Source organism: Panthera uncia, chromosome B1 (assembly GCF_023721935.1).
Source record: "Panthera uncia isolate 11264 chromosome B1, Puncia_PCG_1.0, whole genome shotgun sequence".
NCBI classification, from domain to species: domain Eukaryota; kingdom Metazoa; phylum Chordata; class Mammalia; order Carnivora; family Felidae; genus Panthera; species Panthera uncia.
The window spans coordinates 173,352,383-173,373,795 of NC_064811.1; the positions used below are offsets into that span (position 1 = coordinate 173,352,383).

Below are 21,413 nucleotides of genomic sequence, written 5' to 3' on the forward strand. Positions count from 1 at the left end.
TGTTGACTGTCTGATTCTTGATCTCAGCTCAGGTCATGATCCCAAGGTTGTAGGATCAAGCCTCATGGAAAAAAAAAATTAGCAGTCCCCCCACTTCCTGTGGGAAGCTGTGCTTGGTAGCCTATGGGGTGGGGTGGGGAAGAGCCTCAGAAGCCCAGAGCTCCATCACCTCAGAACAAGGCTTCTGAGTGGTTCTCGATCTCTCTTCTCAGGAGCCAGAATTCTAGACAGGGCATCTAACATCCAGACTCCGGATCACTGGATGCCTAGATTTCTGGGCTGCTTCCTCCTCTCCAGGTGGGAACCTGCTGCCACCTAGAACCTAAATGATGGTTGAGAGCTGACCCCCTGTTCGTTTCCCTCTCCTGTTTCACATGGTGGGCTGAGCCTAGACCCTCTCCTCCCCACCTGCCACTTTTCCAAAAAAAAAGTCCTGCCTAGGTGTTGTCAGTCTTAGGTTTTAACATGCTGCTTTACTAATTTGTTTTTGTCGGTACCTATTTCTCCATTATACCTTGCCAAACTGCCAGATCCATTAATATTTCAATAGTGTTCTACCCTAATGTAGAATCTCTGCTCTCATCTCAAATTTACTGAAGACCCGCATAACGATAAAAACAATAAAATAGACCACATCCGTGGGGCGCCTGGCTGGCTCAGTTGGTGGAGTATACAACTCTTGATTTCAGGGTTGTAAGTTCAAACCCCACGTTGGGTGTAGTGATTACTTAAAAATAAAATCTTAAAAAACAATAGGGGCGCCTGAGTGGCTCAGTTGGTTGAACATCCGACTTCGGCTCAGGTCATAATCTCATGGTTCACAAGTTTGAACCTTGCATCGGGCTCTGTGCTGACAGCTCAGAGCCTGAAGCCTGCTTCGGATTCTGTGTCTCCCTCTTACTCTGCCCCTCCCCCACTTGCACTCAGTCTCTCTCAAGAATAAACATTTTTTTTTTTTTTAAAGATATAGACTACATCCCATGTGCCCAGCACTGAGCCAAGTGCTTGACAACCTTCCTGTGAGGCCCCTGCTGTATTCCTCTTGACAGGTGAGGACACAGAGACTCAAAAGGTTAACCCAGGATGGACAGCCAAAGTTGCATGCTTAAGTGACTGAGCCACCCAGGCACCCCAGGAATACACGATTTTTTGTGTGTTTTAAGGGGATAAGACTTGGAGGATGGGTGATGCTGTTGCTATCACTTGCCATGAAACATTGCAATCTCGTCCCTGCCCAGGGATTTAGGGGAGAATAAATTTTAGATTTGGTCACTGTAGAAGCCATTCTACTTTCTAGTCCTTCTGGCCTGCCTTGGAGCTATTGTTAGGTTCACTTTGGCAAACCTTTATTTTTGGCCCACCAGGGACCAGGTAGGATTCGAGGAAAGGGGGGCGTGGGTGTGGGGTTAAAGTTGCAAAGGGCATGGCCTCTGACCTTGAAGGATTTGTCACTGAGATAGGAGGACGGATTTGTCAGGAAAAGCTGGTCAAGTGTCTTCGTCTGAACACCACGCAGGTTCACTCACTCTTTGCAGTTCTCTCAGCCCAGTTACCACTGTAGTTTGACTGACCTACATGCTTAGACACGTTTGAGGGGTTAGGCTATGCTGTTAGGCAGTGAGGGTCCTAACTCTGGGAGGTTTTACAACACCATTTATTTTTTTAAAGATTTTATTTTGGGGTGCTTGGGGGCTCAATCGGTTAAGCGTTCAACTTCAGCTCAGGTCATGATCTTGCAGTTTGTGAGTTCGAGCCACTTGTCGGGCCCTGTGCTGACACTTTGGAGCCTGGAGCCTGCTTTGGATTCTGGGTCTCCTTCTCTCTGCCCCTCCTCCACTCACTCTCTCTCTCTCAAAAATAAACATTAAAAAAATTTTTTTAAGATTTTATTTTTAAGTAATCTCTACACCCAACGTGGGGCTCGAACTCACATCCCCAAGATCAAGAGTCACACGCTCCACTAAGCCAGCCAGGCGCCCCACAACACCACTTCTTTTTCCTTTTAATGGAAACACATTTTCCTCCCCTCTCTCCCACCCACCCTTCTCCTGCCGGGCTCCAGGTCGTCCAGGTGAAGACACTGTGCCCACTCGATGGGGGATTCCTGTTACCTCAGGAACAGGCTTCCACTGGGAGAGTTTCCTTATAAGGGCTTATTCTTTGCTTCTAGAAGTCATTTCAATAAATATGTCAGAGTAGACTCTCATTTAAACATTATCTGTGGTGGGGAGAGGAGCAATTAAAATGTAATGAGACTGTTAGGAAGTGGATCTGGGACTTTTCAGCTTTCTTATTCTGGTGAAATCAAAACCAACAGGCAGTTTTGAGCACCTGACCTCCCAATGCATCGCACGAGGAAGTGGGGCCTGTATGTGGATGTGTGAGATAACAGCCCAGTCCTGTCCTCCCGGAGGTGGGTCCACAGGCCCAGGGGAGCACAGGGGAGAACGGCTGAGTGTGTCCAAGGGAGTCGGGGGTGCTTGTGTCTGAACTGGGTTTTGTTGTTGTTGTTGTTGTTGTTGTTATTGTTGTTGATGTTTATTTTTGAGAGACAGACTGAGTGTGAGCAGAGGCGGTCCGGGCAGAGGGAGACAAAGAATCCGAAGCAGGCTCCAGGCTCTGAGCTGTCAGCACAGAACCTGACACAGGACTCAAAGCCACGAACCTCGCGATCATGACCTGAACCGAAGTTGGATGCTTAACCGAGACACCCAAGTGCTCCCAGCTGGGTTTTTGATTAAGTGGATGTTTGACTGGCAAAGGCAAGGACATTCAGAGCTGAAGAGACAGATAAGGAGACAATGTGGCCAGTAGTGGCATGGGGCACGGGAGGAGGTGGCTCTGGCACCAGAAGTTAGGGGTGTCTCAAGGACTGGGTCCTTGGGGAGCGATCAGGAGAGGCAGCTGATAAGGTGGCCTGAGGGCACCAGGCACCAGAACTGGGCTGTGCTTACAAGTACCCAGAAGCCACCAAATGTGCGCAGGCCTGATGCCGTTCATGTCTTAGGAAGTCAACTCAATGAACAAGAGAGGAGACGGTGACAATCAATCTGGAGATGGTTAGAAGATAAAGATGATGAAGGCCACTTTAGGCAGAGGGATGGAGAGAGAGAGAGATGTCAAGAGAGATTTCAGAGGTAGAGCCGAGCTGAGTTGAGCTTTCCGAGGTAGAGCCGATGGTACAGGAAGGAGTCAGGTCTGATAGAAGGCTTGCTGGTTTGGGAAAATAGGTGCTTAGCACGCACTATGCTAGGATACATGAGGAGAGCTAACGCTTTTATATAAACTGCCTTCTGGTATCATCTCACGCGAATCTAAGAATGGAATCGCCTAACGACGTGGCAGAAGGCAAAATGAAGAGCTGAGGGAGGACGTACGAACAGAGGTTTGTTCTTTGTGCCCAGATAGAATCTGCCAGTTTGTGTAAGGTCTGCAATTGTGCCATTGGTGCCAACCACTATCTGCTGTGTAAAGTGGGACTCACTCCGGACTCCCACGTGAAACATTTCTGGGAGACCCCATCAGATGAAAGCACATGACAAATGCAATGCTAGAAGGGCATGGAAGGGGGGCTCTCTAGAAAGCATCTGGGGCCTGGATAGGGGGAGCTAGATGAGCTGGGAATCCAGGCTGCACGGAATTAGCATACCGGAGGCAGTTGAAGCTGGGGTCGCAGGTGACATCACCCAAGGAGGGCCCAGGACAGACACTCAAGGAGCACTGGCATTCAGGGGGCAGCTGAGGTCGGTGGCAGTGGAAACTGAGGCATGAAGAGAACAAGGAGAGGGCAGAGGCTGGGAATCTGCCATGTGACGGACCAGGCTGGTTAAGGGCAAGTGGAACGTGTGAGGGGGGGAAGCAGGCACAGTGGGAACAAGGGAATCAGCAAAAATGGTGTGTGGGCCTCTATTGCAAGTCAGGCGCTTACATATGGCCGCTGTGTACTAACTTCTCTCAGTCCAGACCCAGCTTAGTTTGCTCTTGGCCCACGGCTCATGGCTCTCAGGGAGGCTGCCGCCTTGACCTTTTAGAGCTCAGGCCCCTGGGATCAGAGGTCAAGAAAGAAGGGGCTTATAACTTCCCTTCACTCATCTCTGTGATAAGAGCTTTTGAACCACTGGGCCAACGCACTCTCTCATTTTGCACCGAGAAAAACAATCAGTGTAGATACTATGCAAAGATATTTCTGAGTGTGGCTTTGATCTCGCGGTAGCAGCATTCCAGGAGAAAAATAAGAAAAAAGCTTCTTAAGAATCTGCTGCTTGTTGGCTGAGAGATTGGGTGTTGTGCTGATTGATGAAGGTCCCAACACTCAGCAGTTCAGGGGAGAAAGCAGGCCTTCGCTATTGGAAGAACTGCACGCGTGCTCTTGTCCTGGAGGGACAGCCCCTATCTTCGTGGTTAAGCACTTCCAATGGCAACCATGTGTCAGCTGGAAATTTTCTTTAACTAAAGGAATTAATCAACAATACGTCACAGCGTCACGAAGGGTTTTCTGCACCTGTGTGCCATCAAGAGTGAATCACATCTGGTAGAATTCTATGTGCAAACAGATTTTTTAAATAATTTTTTTAAAGTTTATTTATTTACTTGAGAGAGAGAGAGAGAGAGAGAGAGAGAGAGAGAGAGAAACAGAGAACATGAGCAGGGGAGGGAAAGAGAGAATCCCAAGCAGGCTCCACACTGCCAGTGCAGAGCCCAAAGTGGGACGTGAACTCATGAACTCTGAGGTCATGACCTAAGCCAAAACCAAGAGTCAGATGCTTAACTGACTGAGCCACCCAGGTGCCCCACCTCTGAAGAGGAATGTGATGGAACAGAGTTGAAGAAATAATGATGATGTAAATGTTCTACAAGTCAAACTGTTCTCGTAATCACACTGCAACAATACATACATTAGTATTAATATATACATATGTTATTATGCTGATTTCTTTGGTTAAATAAAAATTCCAACGGACAGGAGGTAGATTTGAGAAGGTTTTAACCATGAACGAATCAAGATAGGGTAGTACCTGGCCAGAGATAAATCCAAGATTACATTCGTTTTGGTGGATTGGGACCAAATGCAGATTTTTCAAGGAAAAGTAAAGTGGCATTTAACCTATAATTTCTCTTTTCTGAAAATTAGTGTTTTTTATTTGATTACTGATAGAAATTGATCATGTTCACATTTCTTCCTTGCCTCTCGTCTTAATTCAGAAAATAGAATGTATTCTGTCTGCTGTCACTCTCCTCACCCCACATCTTCTCATTCTCATTAAGGCAGAGTTGCTAAATAGTTGATATAGTTTCTGATGAGAATTGGATGATCATAGAGATTGAGGAACATGCCACACGCGTGATCAAAGGAGGAGACTGTGTATAGGTGAAACCTGTGAAGTCTCATTTTGACAATTTTATTTTGACAAGTTATTCCCCTTAAAAAAAATTTTTTTTTTTCTGGCCTGAACTTGAACCATTAGGGTCATTACTGTTCTGGATGTTTTTTGTTCTCATCTATTTATTTACTAGCACCTAAGGTCTGCAGCTGTCCTCTGGTGCCGACCACTGCTGTATACGCAGGACTCTCACCCAGCCCTCCGCGCAGGTGCCATTTCTGGGAGGCTCTTGGGGACTGTAGTGGGCGTTGGGCTCTACAAGTGGGCTCTTGAGGGCAGGGATCTCAGATCCAGAAAAGGGTAAGAGGAGAATCCTGTCTGGTTAGATTCTCCAGTCTCTCTGACCTGTGCCAGAAGTACATCTTGAGAATCTTCCAGTTGAAAGTGTCTATTCTATGTAATGAGAACAATGTAACTTATTCTTTTTTTTATTTGTCATGACTCCCAAGAATAATAGGTATGTTTTTCAGGCCAAAATGTTGGGGACCTTATTGCCTCAAATTTTCCAGTCAGAGATGAAGGAGCTAAACATATGGCAAAAGCTCATTGCTAGTTTAATCCTCCTTTTCTATTTCCTAAAACACAAGACTCAAATGATTCTAAGTTGGAAGAGCAAGCTGACACACAGTCCAGTAGAGCTCGTGCTGGAATGTACTAGAAGATTCTGATCCAGTGGCGTCTTGTTACAATATAAAAGCCTTAAATATCGATGCAGCTGCAAATTCAGGTGGTGAAAAACATGGGTATTTGAAAAATGTGAAACTATGAATTATAACATTAACCACCATTTATTAGCCCTTCCATTGCTTTCAGGTTTTCTATTTCCTGATTTGTATACCTGCTCTCAAAGTCAAATCCAATGATCAATCACGGTAGTCAGCGGTTCCTCAGGGTCAGCACATCTGCTTCTCCTCATGTCCTGGCTTGCTATGTTCATTTCTATTTTGTTAACCTGTATACATACACATTCTTTATCTTCAAGTTTCTTTTGGAAAGAGGCAGCATTCTGCATACAGTTTTGGAATTAGTTTCTAAAGAATAATTAATTGAGAAGGCTTTAGTTTGTCTTAAATTCTAAATAATCAATGGATTACCTGGCAGGAAGACAACAGCCATTCTTGTTAAATTATTCTGCTAATGTTTACTTTGTAAGCAGTGGTATTTTATGCAAACAAAATTGGAAAGCCTTGCTTTGGGCCCTGTAGGGGCAAAGGGCTTTCTTCTATTACTAAGTATTGTCTGGTAGGCCTTCCTGAGGGAGGCTTTGTCATTTCCACACCTCCCTGGAAGGTGGATCGGAAAGGACATGTGGGGCTGGGCTGTTTTCTAGAATGAAGTCTGACTTACTCTCCTTTTCAGTATAGATAATTTGTATTCATAGATGCATAATTTTTACACTTGTACTTTAGGAACAATTTATACACCTGTGTATATAGTACATATGTGATCATTTCTCTAAGCTGTTTCATTTCTACCTGAGTGGCCCTCCATAATTAATCCAATATACTTTTGCACAATGACCCGAATGAAATATAAACTGTTCAAAAAGAATTTAGATTTCCAGAGAGGACAGTTGCTCATTGACAAGGACTCCTACCCTTGGCAAGCTGACTCCGAGGGAGCTGTCAGAAACCTGAGAGGGAGAATGAACTCAAGGGCAGCATAAGTCACCTCCAGGTGGCAGCTCACTGCTATCAGTTGGTGGTGTTAAATCAGGTGGCAGCCTCCTCTGGGGCTGGGGTCCCATTATTTAAAAAAAATTCTTTTTCAATGTTTATGCATTCTTGAGAGAGAGGGCAACAGAGCGTGGGCAGGGGAGGGGCAGAGAGAGAGGGAGGCAGCATCCCAAGCAGGCTCTGCGCGGCCAGAGCAGAGCCCAATGCGGGGAGCAAACTCACGAACCATGAGATCATGACCTGAGCCAAAGTTGGATGCTTAACTGACCAAGCCACTCAGGCAGCCCCATTTTTCTTTTTCTAATGTGTATTTATTTTTGAGGGGGAGGAGGGGTAGAGAGAGTGGGGACAGAATCCGAAGCAGGCTCCTGGCTCCAAGCTGTCAGCGCAGAGGCTGACATGGGGCTTAAACTCACGAACCGTGGGATTATGACCTGAGCTGGAGTCCCCATGCTTAACCGATTGAAACACTCAGGCACCCCTAAATTCGTTTTTCAAACAATGGCAGATCTCATAGCACTCCTGGAGAAGGGAGAGGGCTTGTGAAATAAAATACATATGGGACACTACAGGTTGGGATTCACCTCTTCAGATGATTGATATTAACCAATATACCAACCATGACAACTTTTAAGCTAAATATTGAGGAAGGCATCTATCTTTTCAGCTAATGTGTGTATGGGTGGGTGGATGATGATAGTGACCAGGATCTAAAACTGTAACATGAGAAAGTGACACAAATTCCACAAGTTTGCAATACAGATAAAAGACCTAAATCAACATAATGGAGATTTCAATCTAAAAGTAAGATCATGGTTTTATGTAAAGTTTTCTCTCTTAATGCTCTCCATAGGAAAAGAGAGTATTTTAAGATTATAGAGACTATTATCAATGAAAACTTCCTGAAATTCAGGCATACAGACCAGCAAATTCACTTTCAGTGGAGTGGACTAGGACACACAGATGGGGTGCCTCTCAGCCTCTGCTCCCCTTTCTGGGAGTTGCCCATGGTCACACCCAGCAGCCACACTCACACTTGCCTTCCTGCCTGTGGCTGACGAGACCAGCAGTGGGTCCAGCAGAGACTCCGTCCTGAGAGTTCTGAATGGGGCACTGTGAGATGCTGTGTCGTCATTTCCGCAGGCCAGTGAACAGAGCACGAGCAAACCAGGGAGTGAGGGCAACCGCGGCGGGTCACATGCACGTATAAGCAGTGACCGCTGGTCTGCTGAGAAGCCAACAGAGGGGACAATGTGAGAGAGAACTTGAGTAAGGGAAGCTTAGCTGACTGCCAGGTTCCTGGTCCAGTCCTCTGTGGGTCCCAGCTCTGCTTGATGCCCTTGGATTCCATTAACTATCGAGAACCTTCCATGAAGGCCTTTTTGCTTAAATTAGTTTTAACTAACGTCTTTACCTTGTGACACAAAAAGCCTTGACTAGAAAATATGGTAACCAAAGCAAACTGTGTAATGTAACCAGTAATTAACATTGAGAAAGAAATGTAAATGGAAGCAAAATTAGGAATGTATTAGTCATTTTTCCCTGCTGAAAATTTCAGAGCAGTCATTCTTAGCTTTTTGCAGGGGGTGGTAACAGAATTCTTTAAGAAGTTGATTGATGGAAGTTACAGACACTTTTTTTTAGGGAAAAAACCCACTTTTTGCATATAAGCCATGTACCACAGGGTAAGTACTTAGATAATTTGTGTTTTTATTAAAAAAAATTTTTTTTAATCTTTATTTTTGAGAGAGAGACAGAGTGTAAGCAGGGGAGGAGAAGAGAGAGAGGGAGACACAGAATCTGAAGCAGGCTCCAGGCTCTGAGCTGTCAGCAAGGAGCCAGACATGGGGCTCGAATTCATAAACAGCAAGATCACGACCCGAGTTGAAGTCATACATTTAACCAACTGAGTCACCCAGGCTCCCCGATTAGTGTTCTGATTTGAGCCTTAATAAATGTACATATATACCTATCATCCTCATTGTGTCACCCTTATAAGCTTCTTTCTGAAGGATAAAACCAGTTTTCTCTGTAAATTTTCACTTCCTTTAACTTGATGGCTCAATCAGAATTATTCAATTCTATTGAATAACTGTTGAATTCAACAGTTATTATCTGTTAAATTATGAGATATATATTGTACCAAAAACCTTTTTTAAAAAAGTTTATTTATTTATTTTTGAGGGGGTCAGAGGGGAAGAGAGAGAGAGAGAGAGAGAGAGAGAGAGAGAGAGAGAACCCCAAGCAGGCTCCATGCTGTCAGCACAGAGCCTGATATAGGGCTCGATCTCACAAACCATGAGATCATGACCTGAGCTGAAATCAAAAGTCAGACACTCAACTGACTAAGCCACCCTATCCAAATACTTTTTCATAATATTTAAAATACTTTTGAATGCAAATCCTGATCGATGCCTGAAACATAAATTGTCTTATTAAGGTGGATTAGATATACTTCACATTGAAATTGAATGCCCTCTTCTGTAGGCTACGCTTTTCTTCCCTATGTTAAACTTGTAATTTATCAAAGGCTCCAAGTAGCTATTAAGTCAGATGGTCTGTATTTGAATCCAGCCTCTGCTACTTACCACATAACCTTGGGCAAATTATTTAGCCTCATTGGCAAATGATGTCATTTGAGAGTAAATTTCCTCATTGGCAAATGATGTCAAGAGTGGTACCTAATCATAAGGTTTTTGTGAGGTTTTAGTAAAACCCATTTAAAGCACTTAGCAAAGCCTAACATAAGGCAAGTAACTAATAAATATTAATTTCTTATCTAGATGAATTGACATAAAAACTTAATCACGATATACTGTTAACTTGCTTCTCTTGAAAGCCTTTTCTCCTGATTTGTCCTGCATACTTACACGGATAGAGTAAGTGCCAGGATTGAGTCAGGGTCAGGTCCATTCAAGGCTTTCCTCCTCTGGGAACCTCCCTCCCTCTTCTAGACAGAACGAGTATAGCTGAGTTCCACCCCCAGACTCTGGGACAGGGATTGTATTATTCTCCTCCTCTGTATGCCATGACACAATTTGTTGAATAGATATATGAGTAAAGAAGCACAGAGCCTGTATTGAAGGAGATTCCTGCCCTTTCCCTCTCATTGATCAGACCCTGAGGGAGAGTATGGAGAGGTTACAGACATGGAAGAGGTTGGTATGAGAAAAAGAAGGATCCTACCAAGTTAGGGAAAGATGGATTGTTCTGTAGCCGTGGTAACAAGAAGCCACCAGAACTGGTTGTTAAGTCTCTTCAATCTATCTGTGACAATTAGCTGAACTGAACATACTTTTGCAAACCAACCAGTGTTCACTCTTGCTTTTGAAAATCAGTCAATAAATAAGAATGGACCCGCTGTGGTAAAAGTGCACCTGAGCACCTGCAAATCAGTATGTCTCACCTGAGCAACCACATTTCCACAGATGATGTCAACCCATTCACACTTCTGAAAGGCCATCAATCCATGAATTCCACACTTCTCAAAAACCCTACAGGAGATCAGCAATCTGCTCTGCTCTTGGAGACCATACCTGACAAGCAGTTCTCCCTTACTAGAGACCGCCATAAATCCAGTTTTGTCCTTTAATATCAGATATGGGGAAATAGTCTCATCATCCTTTCCCATTTCTGAAACAGAAAACTCTTCTATTTAGATAAATTTCATGTAACATAATTCACCACCTTAAACATTTTAGAGTATACAATTCAGTGATTTTTAGTATATTCGCAATGCTATGCAACCACCATCCCTGTTTAATTCTAGAATATTTCTACTTTAACCTAAAAGGAAACCTGTAGTCCCCAGTTGCCCTTCTCTTCATCACCCATCAACTACCACTCTACTTTTTGTCTCTGTAGGTTTGCCTATTCTTGACAGATAATATGAATGGAATCACACTGTGTGTGTGGCCTTTTGGGTCTGGCTTCTTTTACTCAGCATGTTTCAAGGTTCATCCATGTTGTAGGATGGATCCATTCATTCCTTTTTTATGACCAAATATTATTCCACTGTATAGACACACTACACATTTTTAAAATTTTTTTTTAACGTTTATTTATTTTTGAGACAGAGAGAGACAGAGCATGAACGGGGGAGGGGCAGAGAGAAAGGGAGACACAGAATCTGAAGCAGGCTCCAGGCTCTGAGCCATCAGCCCAGAGCCCGATGCAGGGCTTGAACTCACAGACCACAAGATCGTGACCTGAGCTGAAGTCAGACACTTAACCGACTGAGCCACCCAGGCACCCCAGACACACTACACATTTTTTATCCATTCTTCTGTAAATGAATACTTGGGTTGTTTCTACCTTTTGTGAATAATGCTATGAACGTTGGTGAACATTGTTGGTGTGCAAATACCTGTTTGTAAGTACCTCTTTTCAATTGGTTGACAATTTTTTTTTCAGGACTTTAAGTATATCACCCTAAGGGCACCTGGCTGGCCCAGTTGGAGAAGCGTGCAACTCTTGATCTCGGGGTTGTGAGTTCAAGCCCCACACTGGGTGTGGAGATTACTTTAAGATAAAATCATAAAATCACAAAATCAAAAAATACATACATACATATGTCACCTACTGCCTTCTAGCCTCTGTGATTTAAAAAAAATTTTTTTATTACTCAAAAAAACTTCACTTTTTTAGTTAGCTTTCTGACTCTGTGCTTGTGCCTTCAACACTTTCAAAACAATTTTCTGCTCATCAACAAGGAAAGCACAATTGGTCCTATCACAAACACACTTAGCTCACATGGAACCACCATAGGTCCTGATGATATGTTCTTTCATTTTAGACAACCTCAGAAGAACTCTAGGTCTCATAGCATGAACTCCTCAAAGTCAGCCTGGGCACACCCCACAAGCAGAATTGGATGCTTTCCCAATCTTCTTGGTATAAAGGTAAATGATTGTATTACCAGGGGTTCAGGACAGCCTGGTTTTGTTAGAGGCTGTATCGTAGGACAGCCAACGATGGTATGTCAAACACTAGACCATTCTGAGTGCCTATGGACACCATCCCGAGAAGAAAAAGCTAGCCTCCATGATTTCTGATAAGAAACCCAGCCATTAACTCATTTTATGTGATGTGATTAACACATTTTATGTGATGAGTTGCTTATCTAGAATAGGCAAATCCAGACACTGAAAGTAGATCAGTGGTTGCCAGGGTTTGGAGGAAGAAGGAATGAGAAAACTGCTCATGGGTATGGGGTTTTGGAGTGAAAATGTTAAAAAAAGAAATTAGTAATGATGATTGCATAGCTCTATGAATGTATTAAAATCCTCAAAACTGTAGATTTTAAAAGGATAAATTATGTCTTGAGCTGCTATAGAAAAATCTACATTGGATATCTCAAAGGCATCTCAAAATCAATGTTTCCAACATCAAATTCTTGTTACTATCAACCTGTCTTCTTCCTGTGCTCTCTCGAGCTCAGTGAGTAGACCACCACCCATCTACTTACACAAAATAGAAACCCTAGGTCATGCTTGCCACCTTGTCTCTCCCTTCCCCCAATATTTAGTCAATCGCTGAATCTTATCAATTTTACCTCCTAAATGTCTAAGTGTTCCACTTGTCCCTATCTTTAACGGTCCATCCCAAAGCCACCACAAAACTTCTTATCTGGTCTCCTTGCATATGCACACTTGTCCCTCTTCAATTTGCTATCCCTGCAGCACCTGGCAGTGCTGGACTGCACAATAGTTAGACCAGGCACGTACTGACTACATCAGCAAAGCAGGCCACTTAAAAATTGAGGCAGGGGTGGGGCGCCTGGGTGGCTCAGTCGGTTGAGCGACCGACTTCGGCTCAGGTCATGATCTCACAGTCTAGGAGTTCCAGCCCCTCGTTGGGCTCTGTGCTGACAGCTCAGAGCCTGGAGCCTGCTTCGAATTCTGTGTCTCCCTCTCTCTCTGCCCCTCCCCCGCTCATACTCTGTCTCTGTCCCTCAAAAATAAGTAAACATTAAGAAAAAAAATTGAGGTAGGGGTGCGTGGGTCCATCAGTCAGTTAAGCATCTGACTCTTGGCTTCGACTCAGGTCACAATCTCACAATTCGTGAGTTTGAGGCCCAAGTCAGGTTCTGAGCTGACAATGCCAAGCCCGCTTGGGGCTCTCCCCTCCTCTCTGTCCCTATCCCACTAGAACACCCCTACCCCCTCTCTCAAAATCAATAAATAAACTTAAAAAAATTGAGGCAAAATTTCTTGAAAACTTTTGGTATTTTGTATTAGGATATAAAATTTCTGTAACAGAAAACCCAGCTCACACTTGCTGAGATAATGGGAAAATGTATTATCTCACCTAACAAGTCCAGAGTGAAGCAGGCTCTAAGGTTAAGCTCAGCCACGTCTTAAAGCACCTCCATTTTTTCTATATTGTTGTTCTGCTACCTCTCCTCGTGGTGGTAAGGTGGCTGCCAGGAGCAAATAGGCAGTATGTCCCCTTATTCACATCCAGTGGTAGAAGGAAAACCTCCCTCAATGACAAGTTAGTTCGTCCTTCAGCTTGTATCAGGCAAATTTAAGTTACAGGCACATTGTGGACCAGGGAAAGGCCCAACACTCATTGGCATGGACTGATTAAGGTTCACCTGTGGACTGGACGGACAGCTGAGTAAAATTTGAGGCTCTGCTGAGGAGGAAGAAGAGGGGGATGGATGCTTGCCCTTGATCTAATAACATGGCTTTTCTTTTGGGCAAGGGTTGAAATATAGGGAGGGGCCCTAACACATTGTAGAAAGAGGAAGTCAACTTTAGCAGAGTACCATTTACAGTACAAGTTTTCCCCTTTCATATTTCAGTATTCAAAACTCAAATGCATTTGATTTTCTGTCATCTGGCACAAATTTAACAATTTATCTGCAACTGGTAAAAAGCTTTCCAATTTTTTTTACTGCATTATAATAAAGTTCAAATGTAAAGATTATCATACCAAGTGTGGGTCATTCTTTTTCTAATTATAAAATATACTGAGCACAATGGCAGAAGTTCACTAACTACAGGAGTAAACACAAAGTCAAAGACTTCTCTTTTGGGGGCTCTACGCATTTAAGCAATATATATGACACATCTACAATTGTGTCAGCAAGCCTTAAGTAAAAAAAAAATGTATTTTAGGCAGTTACAGGATAAGTTGAAGGACCTGAAACCATTCTTTCAGCTAACAGGTCTAGATACATTACAGGTAATTAAGTTCTAAAAATCTGCTGTATTAAAAATCAAGTGCACTTAACCCAGAGATAAAGGGTTCTGTGTGTTAGGTTATTCATGGGGTGCCTGGGTGACTCAGTGGGTTATATGCCCAACTTAGGCTCAAGTCTTGATCTCACGGTTCGTGAGAATCAGGCTCTCTACTGTCAGTGCAGAGCCCACTTTGGATCCTCTGTCCCCTTGCACTCCTGCCCCTCCCCGACTCATGCTTTCTCAAAAATAAATAAACATTAAAAAAAAAGAGGTTATTCATTCAACAGTATACATAAGTCACTAACAAGCATTGAGGTCAATCGTTCCGCTACCTACGTGTGGTTGGCCAGCTCCTACAAGTCTACGGTAGAAGCTCTCTTCCCTAGGTCGTCAGGATCTGCTGATCAGAGTGGAGAATCACAAAATTATAATAAACATTAAAATGTTATTTTTTTTAATGTTTATTTATTTTTGAGACAGAGAGAGACAGAGCATGAACAGGGGAGGGTCAGAGAGAGAGGGAGACACAGTATCTGAAACAGGCTCCAGGCTCTGAGCCGTCAGCACAGAGCCCGATGTGGGGCTCGAACTCACGGACCGTGAGATCATGACCTGAGCCGAAGTCGGACGCTTAACTGACTGAGCCACCCAGGCGCCCCAAAATGTTATTTATTTTAACGTTTATTTATTTTTGAGACAGAGAGACAGAGCATGAATGGGGGAGGGTCGGAGAGAGGGAGACACAGAATCTGAAACAGGCTCCAGGCTCTGAGCCGTCAGCACAGAGCCCGACGTGGGGCTCGAACTCACGGACCGCAAGATCATGACCTGAGCCGAAGTCGGCCGCTTAACCGACTGAGCCACCCAGGCGCCCCTTAAAATGTTATTTTTAATTAAAAACATACAATTCCATTCATCCACCATTCCTCTGATATCGGGCTAAAAGGCCTTTTCTGATTGGAGTCTATGGACCAGGGCTGTACAAAAGACATACAGAGCAAGCAGCACTATCAATTTTAGTTTCATTGGACTGAGGACTCAAGACACTTGTAGAGAAAACTGAGGGCAGAATTCTGCTGGATTTTGACCTTTCCTCCAGCCGAACTTACACATTTGTTTGCCCATACCTAATCCCACAGCATTTTTTTCTTGAGAAAGACAATCCTTTAGAGCTACTTCTGGGTATCCGATAGGTCTTTACCAGGACTTTCTAAGTATTCAACTTATTTTCATGGACATCACAACTCTCTTCACGCTCCTATTTGTTTCATTTGGGTAATATTAAATTAAATTATATGATTACCAAGTACAACTTGCATAAACAAGTTTGGGAACAAATGACTGACTTTTGGAGAGCATACGCGTCAGGAAGAAGTGATTAGCCCGTCAGGGACTAGCCTACTTACTAGTTGTAAAAATTGTGTGGGTCTTCAGCATCAGGAGTATTTTTCACACAGAACAGGAACTGGTTCAAAGGTATGAACCACAGGAAAGCTGAGCTGGTTTTAGAAACAGAAAATCTCAATTCAGAAACTTAGCATTCAAATTCATATGAAGCTGTGAAACTCTTGAGGGGAATGCTAACAAATAAGATTTGACCAAACCCTTCTTTGCTAAGCCGCCAGGAGGGCCAGTAATGCTTCTCTGCAGCAGGGCATAATGCCGGGGTCTCCCATTGGATGTGTTTGGTGCCACCGGGTCCAACATGGTGAATGCTCTGAAATATTAAAATACATTTCTTTGGGGGCGCCTGGGTGGCGCAGTCGGTTGGGCGTCCGACTTCAGCCAGGTCACGATCTCGCGGTCCGTGAGTTCGAGCCCCGCGTCAGGCTCTGGGCTGATGGCTCGGAGCCTGGAGCCTGTTTCCGATTCTGTGTCTCCCTCTCTCTCTGCCCCTCCCCCGTTCATGCTCTGTCTCTCTCTGTCCCAAAAATAAATAAAAAACGTTGAAAAAAAAAATTTTAAAAAAAAAAAAAAATACATTTCTTTGAAGAAGGCAGGAAAGGAACTGTTCCTAGTTTATGTTTAAGAAAATATTGAAGGGGCGCCTGGGTGGCTCAGTCGGTTAAGCGGCCGACTTCGGCTCAGGTCATGATCTCGCGGTCCGTGAGTTCGAGCCCCGCGTCGGGCTCTGTGCTGACAGCCTAGAGCCTGGAGCCTGCTTTGGATTCTGTATCTCCCTCTCTCTCTCTGCCCCTCTCCCGTTCATGCTCTTTCTCTGTCTCAAAAATAAATAAAACATTAAAAAAAGACAAAAATTTAAAAAAAAGAAAGAAAGAAAATATTGAAGTCAAGCTTTCGGCTTTCGGCTCAGAAAGCAACTGTCTTCAAGGTGCAACTGTCTTCGGTCGTCCCGAATCCAGGTTCACCTGACACCAGCCGCCTGCAACATGGCGCCTAAATTTGACCCCGGCGAGATCAAAGCCGTACACCTGAGGTGCACTGGTGAGGAGGTTGGCACCACATCTGTCCTGGCCCCGAAGATTGGCCCCCTGCGTTTGTCTACAAAAAAAGTTGGTGATAACATCACCAAGGCAACTGGTGATTGGAAGAGTCTGAGGATTACAGCGAAGCGGACCATTCAGAACAGACAGGCCCAGATTGAAGTGGTACCTTCTGCCTCCACCCGGATTACCAGAGTCCTCAAGGAACCACCAACAGACAGAAAGAAGCACAAGAACAGTAAGCACAGTAGAAATATCACTTTAAAATTTTTTTAAATTTTGTTTTATTTTGAGAGACAGTGTGTGCACACACACAGGCACAGGCAGAGGCAGAGGGAAAGGGAGAAAGAGAAAAAATCATCAACAGGCTCCACGCTCAGCACAGAGCCTGACTCGGGGCTCAATCCCATGACCCTGGGATTGTGACCTCACCCAAAATCAAGAGTCAGAGGCTCAACCAACTGAGCCATTCGGCACCCCAGAAATCTCACTTTTGATGAGATTGTCAATATTGCCTGATAAATGTGGCACGGATCTTTAGCTTAGCCTGAGAACTCTCTGGAACCATTAAAGAGATCCTGGAGACTGCCCAGTCTGTGGGATGCAATGTTGATGGCCACCACCCTCATGACATCACAGATGACATCAATAGTGGTACAATGGAATGCCCAGCTAGTTAAGAACTACTAATAAGGAAAATATTTGAATAAAGGATCATTTGACAACGAAAATAAAGAAAAGAAAAAGAAAGGAGGTAGGGAAGAAAGAAGGAAACAAAGAAAGAAGAGGAAGGAAGGAAGGAAGGAAGGAAGGAAGGAAGGAAGGAACAAAATATTGGTAGCTTTAATAGTGGGTCAGATTATGGGGCGCCTGGGTGGTTCAGTCGGTTGAGTGTCCAACTTCGGCTCAGGTCATGATCTCATGGTTTGGGGGTTCGAGTCCTGTGTCAGGCTCTGTGCTGACAGCTCAGAGCAGCTCAGAGCCTGGAGCCTGCTTCCGATTCTGTGTCTCCCTCTCTCTCTGCCCCTACCCTGCTTGTGCTCTCTCTCAAAAATAAATGTAAAAAAAATTTTTTTTAATAAAAAAAAAAATATGGGTCAGATTACTAAGGATAATAAAATTCTCAGGGCGCCTGGGTGGTTGAGTCAGTTAAGTGTCAGACTTCAGCTTGGGTCATCTTGTGGTTCATGAGTTCGAGAGCCCTGCATCAGGCCCTCTCCTCTGCTTTCGGCTTGGAGCCTTTGGATCCTCTACGCTGCCCCGCCCCCCACCCCCATTCTCTGTCCCTCCCCTGCTTGATCTCCCTCTCTCAAAATAAACGTTAAAAAATAAAATTCTTCAAGGGAACCTATTTGCTAATCACTAGGGGCAAAACTATCCTGTTTCCTGGTGCCCTCTTGTGATAAAACAGCAGGTCTACAGGGCGGATTATGAAGCTTTAAGATTCAAGTATCTGAAAGAGATCTTCATTTACCTTCATTAACGGTTGGACTGTATACTGAGAACTAGCTACCAAAATGATATAAGGAGTTCAAGCAGTGGTGTTTAAGGGTGGGCCATAGAATTGTAAGTATTTCCTTCCCACCCCCTAAATCATCTAAAATGAAATTATATTACGTTTATTAGTAAAAACAACAAAAACACCACCATGATTTACTACCACAGTTAATAATCAGCAGAACCAATTTAAAGTTTTTGGATAGAATGTCCTAAGCCTCAACATGATGACCCCTCTTTTAGTAATTCTTTTTTTCCAAGATTTTATTTTTAAGTGATCTTTACACCCAATGTGGGGCTTGAACTCACAACCCAGAGATCAAGAGTTGCATGCTCTACTGACTGAACCAGGCAGGCATCCCCCTTTCTAGTAATTTTTACTGAATTCAGGGGGAAGACCAAATAATTCTTTTTAAGTTTTCCTATTGTTTTATCTCATGCTATTGAAGAACTTTAAAAAAAAAAAAATTAATAAGCAAGGCACATCTACAACTGTTTTTCTAACTAGCATTAGGAAGCCCGCTAAATTATGGAATCTCTAAAAAGGTTTAACACGTCTTCTAAAAGGCAGTATTGGGGCGCCTGGGTGGCTCAGTTAAGCAGCCGACTTCGGCTCAGGTCATGATCTCACGATCCGTGAGTTCGAGCCCCGCGTTGGGCTCTGTGCTGACAGCTCAGAGCCTGGAGCCTGTTTCAGATTCTGTGTCTCCCTCTCTCTGACCCTCCCCTGTTCATGCTCTGTCTCTCCCTGTCTCAAAAATAAATAAACGTTAAAAAAAAAAAAAATTAAAAGGCAGTATTGAATGGGGTTAAGATTATTAACTCTGGGGCACCTGGGTGGCTCAGTCGGTTAAGCGTCCAACTTCAGCTCAGATCACGATCTCGCGGTCCATGAGTTCGAGCCTGGCGTCAGGCTCTGGGCTGACAGCTCAGAGCCTGGAGCCCGCTTCAGATTCTGTGTCTCCCTCTCTCTCTGCCCCTCCCCCACTCATGCTCTGTCTCAAAAATAAATAAACGTTAAAAAAAAAAAAAAAAAGATCATGAACTCTGGAGCCAAATGCCATTTACTCAGTGACTTTGGACAGTTACTTAGCCTGTCTGTGCTTCAACTTCCACATCTGTAAAACAGTGATAATATCACCTGATTGTCAAGAGAATTAAATGACTTAGTGTGTAACTAACCAGTTAAGTGTAAACTGCTTTTAACAGTGCCTGTCATGTAGTCGGTTGTATACACATTTAATAAGTTAATGCCTAAGTATATGTTAAGAATAGTTTTTGTAAGGATGCCTGGCTGGCTTAGTTGGTAGAGCGTGTGTATAACATGTGACTCTTGATCATGGGACATGAGTTTGAGCCCCACATTGGGTGGAGAGGTTACTTAAAAAATTTAAAAGAAGAGGAGGAGGAGGGGGACGAGAGGGAGGAGGAGGAAGAAGAAGAAGAGTTTTTGTATCGTTTTCATTCTCTTACTCAACATTCTTACCCTTCAGGATTTTTATTAATAATAATTTCTACTAGGCCTAGAGAAGTTAAACTTATGGTTAATGAAATATATATTTAGGGATGAGTAATCTAAATTTCTAAGAAGATGATGTTTAGAGAAGTTTATAAGCTGAAGACCTTGGATGAGGTCATGAGGCATGCCCATTAAGAAAGAGTTCTTCCTGAACCCATCTTCCCTGATGTGGAGAGCCTTGAGATGCTGACTGCACACTAGTAAGGAACCCAGGTATAAAGGGATGTGTGTATGGTTTTAGAATACGAACATGAATTCTTGGATGCTCCTCCCTTCAAAAGGTGGATCTTAATCCTCTCTCCATTGAGTGAGAGACAGACTTAATGACTTGCTTCTAAGTAGAAGGGATGGTATGCAGCTCTAGAGACAAGGTCCTTCCTCACATGGATCTGAAGGAAGCTGAGGGAAGCTGGCTGCCATTTCATGGATACCCACCAGCCCTATGGCAAGGCTCACGTGCTCCATCTTGTAAGTGGGCCATCCAGCCCCAGTCAAGTCTTCAGATGACTGCAGGTCCGACTGACTGGCTGAGAAACATCATGAGGCACACTGAGCCAGAAGCACCAGTTGAAGTACTCCTAGATTTGACCTGCAGAAAGCATGTAAGATATGTTCACCGGATCTAGTTGTTACATCTCAAGGTAACTTTCTACATAGCATAAGTAAGTATTATAGTGTGTATTCATGGATGAGTAAGAGAGCAGTGTAGAGTACCCTTTCTGGACCTGATACTATCCAACTGGTGAAAATCTATCATCTTGACCCAAGAGCTATCACCACATTGCAGTAAGATGCTGTGATAAAATGGTTTCTTTCTTCTCCCTGCCCAATTGCTACCATTTTTGTCACAAGCTTGTCAGGGTTTGTCCTACCATTAGCATAATTGCCTAGAATGTCTGTGATGAAGCTGGAGTGCAGTCTCAGTGAGAGAGACTATTAGAGAAAGTGGCAACCTGGCTATGGAGAAGCCCCAAAGAGCGAAGTTTCGTAATACATTGTCCAGGCTTTGGTTCTTTGTCCTAAAGGATCAGAAACTGTGTTTTATCAGAATATTCAGAATTCATAGACTAAATGGACAGACTTGGGGGCCGAACTATACAAATTAAATTCACATGAGACTAATGTATAAATCAGAAAGCTTCTCTAAATTTGCCACGTGTAGGGGTGCCTGGATGGCTCAGTTAAGCATCCGACTCGATTTCAGCTCAGGTCATAATCTCATAGTTCGTGAATTGGAGCCCCACCTCGGGCTCTTTGCTGACAGTGAGGAGCCTGCTTGGGATTCTCTTTTCCTCTCTCTCTACTCTTCCCCCATTTGTGTGTGCACTCTCTCTCTCAAAATAAACAAACTTAAAAAAAAAAAAAATTTGCTATGTGTTGAATGGAATTCTGGTGCTCTGAGCCAGAGTTCTTCCCTTTCTTGAATGATAGCTTGGAGGTCATATTAGCAAATCGGAAGATGGTTCAGTTAAGCTGGTAATTAGAGCCCAAAGCTGTGAGTCTCAGGTATGTTCTTCTCAAGCCATGGCAAGTCTTGATAAACTGATACTAGCTGAACAAGAGAACACTTCCGGTCACTAAACTGTTCACGTGTCTTGGGTTCAGTACCTCCCTTCCAGGGAGAACACTGTATGTACACAGTCATATTTTGCTTCTCCAAACTCTTGACAAATTGACCATTTATGATCACATTTTCTTTCCTCAAA

The 21,413-nt window shown here is 43.7% G+C and overlaps 2 pseudogenes; one reads left to right on the forward strand and one right to left on the reverse strand.

Annotated features, from left to right (window-relative positions):
- Nucleotides 1-11,651: 11,651 nt before the first annotated feature.
- LOC125923877 (60S ribosomal protein L34-like) lies at nt 11,652-12,054 on the reverse strand (annotated as a pseudogene).
- A 4,583-nt stretch (nt 12,055-16,637) lies between these two features.
- LOC125923880 (60S ribosomal protein L12-like) lies at nt 16,638-17,371 on the forward strand (annotated as a pseudogene).
- The last annotated feature ends 4,042 nt before the right edge of the window (nt 17,372-21,413 follow it).